This window comes from Polypterus senegalus, chromosome 7 (genome assembly GCF_016835505.1).
Source record: "Polypterus senegalus isolate Bchr_013 chromosome 7, ASM1683550v1, whole genome shotgun sequence".
Taxonomy (NCBI): domain Eukaryota; kingdom Metazoa; phylum Chordata; class Cladistia; order Polypteriformes; family Polypteridae; genus Polypterus; species Polypterus senegalus.
This window is the reverse complement of record NC_053160.1, coordinates 41,986,577-41,997,543: the sequence shown is the minus strand read 5'-3', so window position 1 is coordinate 41,997,543 and position 10,967 is coordinate 41,986,577.

Here is a 10,967-nt window from a genome sequence, read left to right as displayed (position 1 = left end):
TATTTTTAGAAAATCACAAGTCATATTTTTAAATAGCTGTTTTATATAAATTAAATGATCAATGGGTGACATAGTAGTGCAGCGGTTAATATTGCTGCCTTACAATTCCAGGGTCCTCACCCAGTAGTTGTCTGTGTGGAGTCTGCACCCTTTCATTGTTTCTGGGTGGGCTTTGCTGTGGGTAGGCCATTTTTTTTCTTTGTGGGTTGATTGGCAGGTCCTAGCTGGATCTACTGGTATCGGCATAAGTGTGCCAGGGATGAAAGTGTCCCCTTGTTTTCAGTTAGTCCCTGACTTGCATCCCTAAGTAGACAAACATTGCCCCCCCAAAATGCTACAAGCTGTAATCTGGCATAAGTGGGTTAGAGAATATACAGGGTTAGTATATATTAGTTCAAGCAAGCACTTTATTGTCATTGTGTAACACAACAAAATTACTTTTTGTGACAGCCCCAAGGTGCACTTAAAGAAAAGTCAAATAATTCCAAATATGGCGTATACAGTGTTAGGTGATCAAGTAACCAGAGCAAATTATTATGGCTCAAAATACAGCAGCATAAATTGTTATTGCACCTGTTAATGAATAGTACATTACATATTCTATATTGTATTACATTAGTATATTGCACATTACCAATATAGCTTATTGCACATATTCAATTAAAAATGATCTCAGACTGAGGAGATTCAGAGTTCAGAAAGTTTATGGCAGATGGGAAAAAAGCTCTTTTTTAGTCTGTTTGTGCGTACACGAATTGACCTAAAGCGTCTGCCTGACGGGAGGAGCTCAAACAAAGAATTTCCAGGATGAGTTTTGTCCTTGAGAATGTTTTTGGCCCCTCTCACACAGCGAGTCTTATACGAGAGTTCGAGTGATGGCAGTTCAGTCCCAATAATGTGCTGTTTTTACGACCCGCTGCAGGGATTCTTTTGCAGCCTTGGTGCAGCTGTTGTACCAGGCCATCATGCAGTTAGGTAAAATGCTCTCTATAGTGCATCTATAGAAATTAACCAGCAGCTTCTGGGGGAGGTCAGCTCTCCTTAGCTTCCTGAGAAAATAGAGGCGTTGTTGTGCTTTGCCTATTATAGCCAAGTTGTTGTCAGCCCAGGACAGGTCCTCTGAGATGGTGACTCCTAGAAACTTAAAGCTGGAAACTCTCTCCACAGCATCTGCATTGATTGTTATCAGAATGTGATTGGTCTTTTTAGTGGTCCTAAAGTCCAGAATAACTTCTTTGGTCTTTTTGGTATTTAAGACCAGGTTGTTGGTGTTGCACCATTCTGTCAGATTCTGAAACTCTTCCCTATATGCAGCTTCATTGTTGTCTGTTACAAACTCAATGACAGTCGTATCATCTGCAAATTTAACAATAATGTTTGATTGGTGGATGGGTTGACAGTCATGGGTGAAGAGTGCATAGAGAAGGGGACTTAGTACACATCCTTGTGGGACACCAGTGCTCAGGGTAAGGGTGGAGGATGTGTGTTTGCCCATTCTGACAGACTGGGGGTGGTTGGTGAGAAAATCCAGTAACCAGTTGCATATGGAAGGAGCAAGTCCTAGTTCATAGAATTTTTGGATCAGCTGGTTAGGTATGTACTGTATAGGTATATACTGTACAATGACAAAGTGAAAATGAAGTTGTGTGCTCTTTGGAATTAAAAGAAAAAACATGTATTCCCTCTGGCTAGCTGGGAGTTTCAAAAGTGGCTACCAAATACACAAAAATGCCCAAATTTGTGTCCCTTAATGGAGAAATATAAAATTATGAAAAAAACTGCAGTTTAAAATGTCATGGAACTGGAATGTGTGTAAAGTATTACTAATTTTTTAAAATCAGTCACACAAAACTAAATACTGTGTTTAAATATATGTTTGATTATATTTACAGTATCTTCTTTATAAACATATGACATTTTCAATGAAAAGTAGGTTTTGTATTTAATATTTAACTTCAACAGTGGTGGCCTGGCAACTCCAGGCTTTAAAACCTGCTTCAGTCATTATCAAAGTGACATCTAAAAACCCTTCTTGTATCCCATTCTTTCTTCTTGTTTTTTTTCCGATGTGGTTTGGGTCTCTTTCCACATTCCATATTGGATTAAATGGCGGTTTTAAATTGAATTAATTTAAGTGTGCGTGTGTGTGAGTGTGGCCTCTAGTCTAGATTCTCATTTGCACTCGGTGCTGTTCGGATAGGCTTCAGCCAATGGTGACCATAAAACTGACCTTGGGACTTAAACTATTTTAGAAATTGTCTTCATGTGACCTTGTACTCGAGCAAGAAAGTCTGAAAAATGTATGATTTATATAATCATTATGAGTGCAGGATTTTTTATACCAAAATCATCTGTCCTTGGGATGAAAAAATGATTTGCTACCTTGTGGAGTTCAGTCTAACATGTCACCATAATGATGTATTGGTTACAAATGGCAATCTATTATTTATATCAGCGCAATATTTTAAAGCCAAGGTCCTGTTTTTGTTTGCAGTGCGATGCCAGTCCATAGATAGATGACGGTCATTATAAAGATCATCTTTTAGACAGTTATTTTGTTCTAGCAAATATAGTAACTGTGTACTTCATTTCACTGAGAGATTTAAAATGTGAAAGAATCCAGCAGGATTGTGACAGGCTGAGTCACACTGGTAACTTTTTTATGTAATCTACTGCAGGATTTGGCTCACAAAATGAAGCTGTCTTAAAGCTCATAGGCCTGTTTGCTACCATTTTCTGAACAGACTCCCCACCCAAAAGGAAAAGATGAGAGTATTTATTGCTGTCTATTCAGCTGGCACTTTTTTGCAGCTCTTTCCCTCTTCCTTAAATTATTAGCTTTCCTAATTCCATATTTTTCTCATTATGTTCACTCTGCTTTACCTGTTCTTAGAACTTTTCCTTCATTTCTGATAGTTGCTTATACTCAGATATTCTTCTCCTCCAGTCAGAGGGCTTGGATGTGCTTACTATTTCATCCCATTCTGCTAGGTACTAAAAGTAAAAATATGTCATCAGACTGCACTCCCTCTGACTTTCTTACTGTGTGTTGCTCTTTTTTGACTATCTCTTTCCTTTTGGCCAATTGCCTTATGAAGCTTCTTCTTGCTTGTGTATTCTCTACATTGTTTATTTCTTATGGGGACATTGCAATGCATCTTTACTGCATTACTCTGACTTGATTTACCTCATCTTATTAAAATCATTTCAGATATGTGCTTACTGTACTGCAGAATCAGGCACTGCTTTACACCTTTGGATCCTGCATTGAGTTCTTCATGGGGTCACTATGTGGGTTTCCTTGGGATGAATGATTCCATCCGTATCGTAAAGGTTTGCACATATGAGTCCCTGAACTTTATTTGTTGCTAAAAAGAAAAAGTTATTGGTTTTTAAAACTTAGGATAAACCGTTTTAACCCACCTTAACCTCAAAAAGACCCACCTTTCAAATTTTTCCCACTTTTAGTGCTAGATGGGATCATTTCCATATGAAAATAAAAAATGCAACTTGTCAGTGCCATTACAAAGCCCTCCCTTGGGAGTTCCTGTCCTCAGCGACCACTTCCAACTCTTTGAAATGGCACACGACTCTTTATAACAATGGGGTGATCTCTTCTGCTGCGACTGTGCACCCAGTGACAAAGGCATATCAGCAGGGGTCCTGAGCACTTCGATGTCCGGTGGCGCAGCAGGGAGGCTGAATGCTGTACTATCATGCAGTGTGGCAACAGCGGTGTTAAAGCACTGCACATAAGTGTGGCGATCTGTCAATTACAAGGGATCAAGTGAACACTCTCTATAAGAGCCAATCTTAATGCTAATGGAATATTTAAAGAAGTGTTTACAGAATTTCAATGAAATTTAAGCTTCATATAGTTAAGTCATAGTAAAATCTTTTACTTAAGAAGAGGACTTTCTCAGCTATTAACAGAATGTTAATTAGCCATTTAAGAACATACTGTAGCGTCTCAGCTAGAAGCATAAACTGTTAGATTTGCTATCAAATAGAACAACGGCATACAGTTTTCTTATTGTATGCCCTGAAGAATGTCCTACAAGTGTGAGTTACAAATTTAAAGAAACATAACAAAATATGTAAGACACAGACAGAAATATCATAGAAAACAACTTTTCTTTTTAAAATGAATGTACTTGGATTGCATTTTTTACTTTCTTGTACACAAAGTATAGGTGAAGTATTGTAATCGTCCAAAGATTCAATGTCGAGACTTTGAGGAATCTTGATGTTTTAGACCTACCTGACTTTCTTGTTTACGAAGTATAGGGAAAGTATTGGAATCCTACAAAAAATGACATTTCGGATTTTGGGATTTTGATGAATCTCAATGTTTTAGACCTCCCTGAGTCCAAAAATACCATTTGTAGAATTATGTCTGTGTGTGTGTGTATGTAAACACGATTACATTTTCACTTAGGTCAATCAAATTTTGCATACAAGTATTTATGAGGTACAGAACATAGCCTAAAAGTTGATAGAAATCTATTCCCGTTAACCTGAAGCGGTACTTTACCTTTTATTCATGCAGCTGTAGAGTCTGATTTGTTCCAATTTACTTTTAGAATAATTGTTCAATATATAATTAATTTGATTTGATTTGTTGTTTATGGTTCTTTAATGTACATAATATAAAAATATAATCATTGTCTTGTGGTTTACTCCTCAAATATCCATCCCCATGTCTGAGTATACGAGAAAGTCTAGGGGAGACCACTCCTAATTTTTTGCATAAGTGTCTCACTCAATGCCCGAGTCTTTCTATGAAGCAAGCTGAAGTTGCAGAATTTTGGAAACCCTAAAGAAATGCAGGTACACTTACTAAGAATAGAAACTTATTAGTTAATCTTTCCTTTTTATATAATGTGTTTTTACATTTAATTATTTTGCCGACACCATTACCCAAGGTGACTTACAACATTTGTGATACAATTGGTTACATTTCTTTTGGTTTTCCAGTTGGTGCACAGGCAGGTCAAGTGACTTGCTCATGGTCACACAGTATCAGTAGTAGAATGTGAATCCACAACCTCTGGGTTTGAAGTCCAAAGCCTTAGTTACTAAACCACACTGACTGATGTGTTTGCCCTGATAAAAGTATTACCAGGCCATAAAATACAATCATCAGTTCCCACTACCCTGATTGTGACCCATGAGTGTCCCAGTGAATCAGAAGACGTGGACTCAGTTTGAAGTCTTCGGCATCTTAACCACTAGGCTACACTGTCTGCTCATTTCAGAAAGTGAAATAGTCAAGATGGTAGGAAGTCAGCATTATACTTGGACATTATAATTAGAAACCTTGACTGTATACTGAGTACTTTGTAGTACTCATTCATTAAGTGTGTCTATTTAATTGCTCTTTAGCTCTGACTGTCAGAGTTGATGCAATAACACAGCATACTATGGCCTTCAGGAAAGACATTTTCAAATGTACTCCAATGAGTGAAGACCATTATACTTCACTCTCACAAATGTCTTGTGGGAAACACTATTCTGTTTATCTAAGGAAACAGAAAGTATGTATGATCAGTACTATATCATTTTAATGAAACAGTCAAGTTAACTGTTTTTGAATGGCTTAAATGATTTTCAACTGCTACCTCAATTGTACAACGCAAGCCACAGGTTTGACGGTTCTTATTTCAAAGTGTTCCAGTCTTAGTTCAGTTCTGCTTCGTGGCTCAGTGGAAATTTGGTTCTTTCCTGTACATGAAGGGGATTTCTCTGGGTATGTCACAAATTGTAAAGACACAACGTTTGAGTGGTTATCAACTGTGAATAACCCCTGGTCTAAGGAACTGTGCAATATGATGAAATCTTATCATGTACCTGGCTGGTCTGTGTCTTATGTCCGTTTCTGCCAGAGTGAGGTTTGACTTATCGCAGTCCTGTAAAGGATAACGTGCATCAAAACATTTATTGAGAAATGGCGTTGCTTGCAATTATTTTCACCAAAGTGTTGCCATCATACAATTCCACACCAAATAAAACATTCTTAGTTGTGACTTGTGCTTCGGTGATTTTAGAAGTTTCTAAGTTAAGTCTGCTGTAACCTATAGTTCAAAGCTCACATACACTGCTCATACTGGTGATAGCTGAACAAATGTTCTATATTCTCTTACTTTATAAAATTTCAGACCTAAACCAATCAGCAAAGTATGGGTTGCAGTTGCAGTTTTAAGCTCGAGATCAAACCACTTGTGTCAAATAAAGTGTGATGTTGTTGGGGCAAATGGTGCAACACGATGAAGCTTTAATGGGGTGTTCTTGTTCAAGTGAAAGTGGCTCTAGTATTGATTTTGGGATTTAAAGGGGCTCTTGGCAATAAGACCATTGCACTTGGAGTTTGGAAGATGGGTGGAAGAAATGCCACAGTGGACTTGGAAAGAAATTGTGGGAGATAGAAAGCAGGGATCTTATGGGGGGAAAGTGGACCAGCAAGGCCGCAAGTCGCAATGAGTCAAACAGGTACGTTTTAATTTGTATACTTTGCAAAACTGACAATAAATTTTGTTTTACATATAATTAAGTAATTAGAACATGTAAAACTCACTAAATGAGTTTTTTTGGGATTGAAAATTTATTATTTAGCATCGAAACATCCTAAAGCCTCATTCGCATTTCAGCATTAACCTGCATTCTTTTCTGCAACAGGAAAAGCGTTCTACTCCCTACAACACTGGTAAAATCAGTGTGGGTAAGTGCAGTGTGTTTTTTAAAAAATGTAACATGCTGTCTTTTGTTTTGCAAAATGAACCATTATTCACATTACTGTGTTTTCTATACAGAAAAAACTCACCTCACAGAAAGTCGCTGCTGCCAAACCCCCTACTGTTATAAAGCAGCCACCTTTTTCTAGTTAAGGATGTGTACATGAGCTGGGATTTTTTTTTTTTTTTAACTTTAACTCGAGATCTTTGTTTAAATTCTAAAACTGTTTTTTATTTTGTAAATTGCATACATTTTAATGACAGCAGAACACAATTTATTTCTCAAATTTGTTTGCAAAATTAAGCACTGCATAAATTGCATTTGGTCAGAGAAACACTACATTTATTATTTTGTAGTATTTTAGATAGTGTCTTAGCTCTTCTTTTGTAATTTCCTACCTCCACGCAGTTTAGATTCCATTAATTAATTGCTTTCCCGATGTTACTCTGGGTTTAGGGACATCTGATGAGTCAAAAATTAAAGTCAGTATTTATCTATTGTCACACATGTATGCCAGAGGGTCATCTTCCAGGCTCATCTAAAGTAAGTAATACTGCCTCGGGGCAAGACGGGGTGCTGCCATTAACAGACTTGTGTTTCCTTCTTCCCTCACAGCCTGAAGAAGCTGCCCCTTGAGGGCACCCAGCCAAAGGAAGCCCCGCCTCTTCCAGTCTGCAGTGTATAAGAACAGAGCAACCACAGAGATGGTTGGCGCATTCTTATATGGACCCAGTTAAAAAATGCCAAAGTCTGTTTTGACTCTGACTATATACTGAGACAGAGATGGGATCTCAGCAGTGGATCATTGAGTTTATTTTGGAGTTGTGAGTTCTGCCTTTTTGGAATTGCCATCTTTTTTATTTAATTTTACTATGGTTTTTGGATTTGACTTTAGTATGTTGTGACTTGTTTGCTTCAGATTGATATTTTAGGCAATTCCTTTTTTGAATTTAAGTATTTTTTTTACTATATTTTCCCAGTTTTGCTTTTGTCAATAAATACTTTCATTTATAAAGATTCTTTGTGGGACTTTTTTCATTGAGTCAAAAGTTTTAACAACTACTTTCTCTCAATATGCATTTTATGTATTTTGGACTTTTAAAACCTGCTTCCCACTAATGGGCCTGTGTTGGCTGCTGCCTGCACAAAGCAGTTGGATGCTGACTGACTTGGGTGAGCATTTTCTGGACAAGCTGTTAAATGTCCTGACCTGCTCTGTGACTCTTTTGGGAGGCCTCACACCCCTTACACTATGTTTGAAACTCCTGAATACAACATGACTGTGTAGGGGCCTCATCCTGGTGTTCAAAGTTCATTCACTTCCATCAGCTTGACATTAGAACATTAGAATTCTTTCAGTTAAACAACGAATTTTTATACTCAAAGCCATTGGCAAAATTTAAAGAGAAATACATTTAAGACAGAAGACTTGTAAGACTCCAGACCAACATTTAAAAAGTATTTAGGTGAGATGTTGTCAGAACTTACCCATTATCTAATGAGACCAATGGCCTGAATATATGGTCTCTTTTGTAAACCTTATTTTTTACATTTACACATTTTTACTACATGTTAACTTTGAATGTCTTGTTTTAAAAATACTGACATGCTTGTAATCAATTTAATTTAGTGTTATATTAAATCCAAATTAGAAGAAAGAAAGAAAAGGTTTGGTGAAAGAATTTAAAGTAATACTGCTTATATCTTTATTAGTTCAACTTTTGCCACCACAGTCAGCAGTGACAAACACTGATGATAATTAGCAAGAGGCTTTAGAGATTATTTTTTGAGCCTCTTTAAATAATATCCAGCTTCGCTCTTCCATTTGGAGAAGTGTATGTGTGTTAAATTAGACAAGGCAGAGACGTGTCTGGTAGAAGATGAGAAGAAAATCAAATCACCTTAACATTGTTAAAAATACATCAGAAAACAAGTAAGATGGAAAAAATAAACCATGTACATGAACCAGTATGAAAAGAAAGTAAGAATGGAAAATCTAAGCAGCATTTCTTAATTTGATTTTTGTGAACCTGAAGATTGCTATCAGTTGATATACCAGTTTCACAACAAATGATCTGTGTTTAAGATAAAAACAAGTTTTTATATATCTTTTTGAATTTTCTTCACTTGAAATAATCTTCACTTGTCTATTCATTTTGTGAGGATGCTTATTCCAAAGCAGGTTATTGTGGAGCTGGAGCCTACTATTATTGTACTGGGTGTTAAAATTAAATTTCCATCTCTGTGCTCAATCACTTTTACCCTTACACTCACTTGTACAGTCAGTTTCATGCTTCCGATAAACCTGACCTGCACATTTTTAGGATGCACAGATTTCCTGTGGAAAGATCTGCCCACAACATTCAACATACAAACTCCACACAGACTCTGCCACATTGGACTGTGAAGCTGTTAGGCAACAGAACTAACCACTTTGTCTCAGTGTTACTCCAAATTTTTCTTGTCTAAGATCAATTGGCTCACTTTTTTATCATATTTTTGGATACGTTTGATCCTACTAATGCATGGAGTGGTGTGTTACTGCCAAGATGGAAACTTGTGCCTGTCATATATACTCATGTATAAGTCGGGTCTCAAAACCTGAAGAATCGATCATGAAATCAGATCCTGACTTATACGCCCGTTCAAAAATGCGACACTTAATTTTAATTTTTTTTTTTACATCTTCTTGCCTCCTCCAATCTCGCATCAGTTTCTCAGATGCATCGAATTTTGTTGCAGCAGCGCGGTTACCAATTTCTTTCTCTACTTCAACGACATTTAATTTAAAACCAGCTTCATATTTTCTTCTGATCAAATGGTCCATTGTAGATAAGGGATGTTCTTACAATAAAAGTGTATGAGGGTGTGAGATACAAAAAATACAAATCAGTGCAAATGTTGCTTCGGAATAGTTTGAATATTATCGTGTGGTTACGTAGGCACAATACATAGAAAAAAAAAAAGGCAGTGTGTTCCGTGGTTATTCTCTCAGGTGGGCATTAACATATCATAATCTCTTGGACCAATAGCGTGAGATTTCTGCATTTGACTTATATGACTGACATTATAAAATACCAGAAATTATACAGTAAAATCAAGTCCCGCTTTATCCATGAATATATATGGTAAGTCAATAATGTTTTACTTTTTCAGGAGAGAAGAGGTTTGAAGTGACCAAAAAAGGGTTGTCAATAAAACACAGCATGATTTGGTACTGAGAAAACTAATAGATTGGCAACTAATAGACTTGCTAACAAGCCAGTGACTGTAACACACACACACACAAAAACCTACAACTGAAATCATTGAATTGTAACCGAAAACTAGGATAACATGAGATGAGCTAGGAAATTCTCTTTTTTTCATTCAGTTTTATGAAATAACGTCCTATATATTTTTTTTCTTTCTTCAGTGAATAGAGCATTGATTTATTTAGATACATTGGTACCTCGGTATACGTCTGCTTTGGAATAAGTCCAACTTGGCATACGTCCTGTTTAGAGGCGAAATATTTTGCTTGGTATACGACCTTTGTTTGGAATACGACTCGTGTGTTAGAACAACACGTGTGGTATACCGGGCGCGCGCCTTCAAAAAAAAAAGTTTTAGCCTGTACAGTAATCCCTCGCTATATCACGCTTCGACTTTCGCAGCTTCACTCTATTGTGGATTTTATAAGAAAGCATAACTAAATATATAACGCGGATTTTACGCTGCTTCGTGGGATCTGTGGACAATGTGTCTTTTTACTTCCTGTACATGCTTCCTCAGTTGGTTTGCCCAGTTGATTTCATACATGGGACGTTATTGGGGGATGACTGAGAAGCTAACCAATCAGAGCACGCAGTTAAGTTCTCCTGACTGAGAAGCTAACCAATCAGAGCACGCAGTTAATTTCCTGTGTGCTGAATGCAGTGTTAACCAGGAAGTCTCGTCTCGCTCATTCAGCATCAACGTGCTTCGCTGTGTAAAGAGTTGTGCTCTTTTGTGTTTATCTTTGTGCATAGTCAAGCCCTTCATTATGGCTCCAAAACGATCTGCTACTGCTTCAGGGCCGTGCCCAAGTGCAAACGGAAGATGTTAATGATTGCCGAAAAGGTAAACGTTTTGGATTTGTTGAAGGCTACGATTCTTTTTATTTAAAAAGTAGGAAAGGAATATAAGATGTACGGCCGCAGTGTCCTTTTAACCAGGGTGCAAAACGAGTTGTAAGTGGATGTAATAAGGTAGTG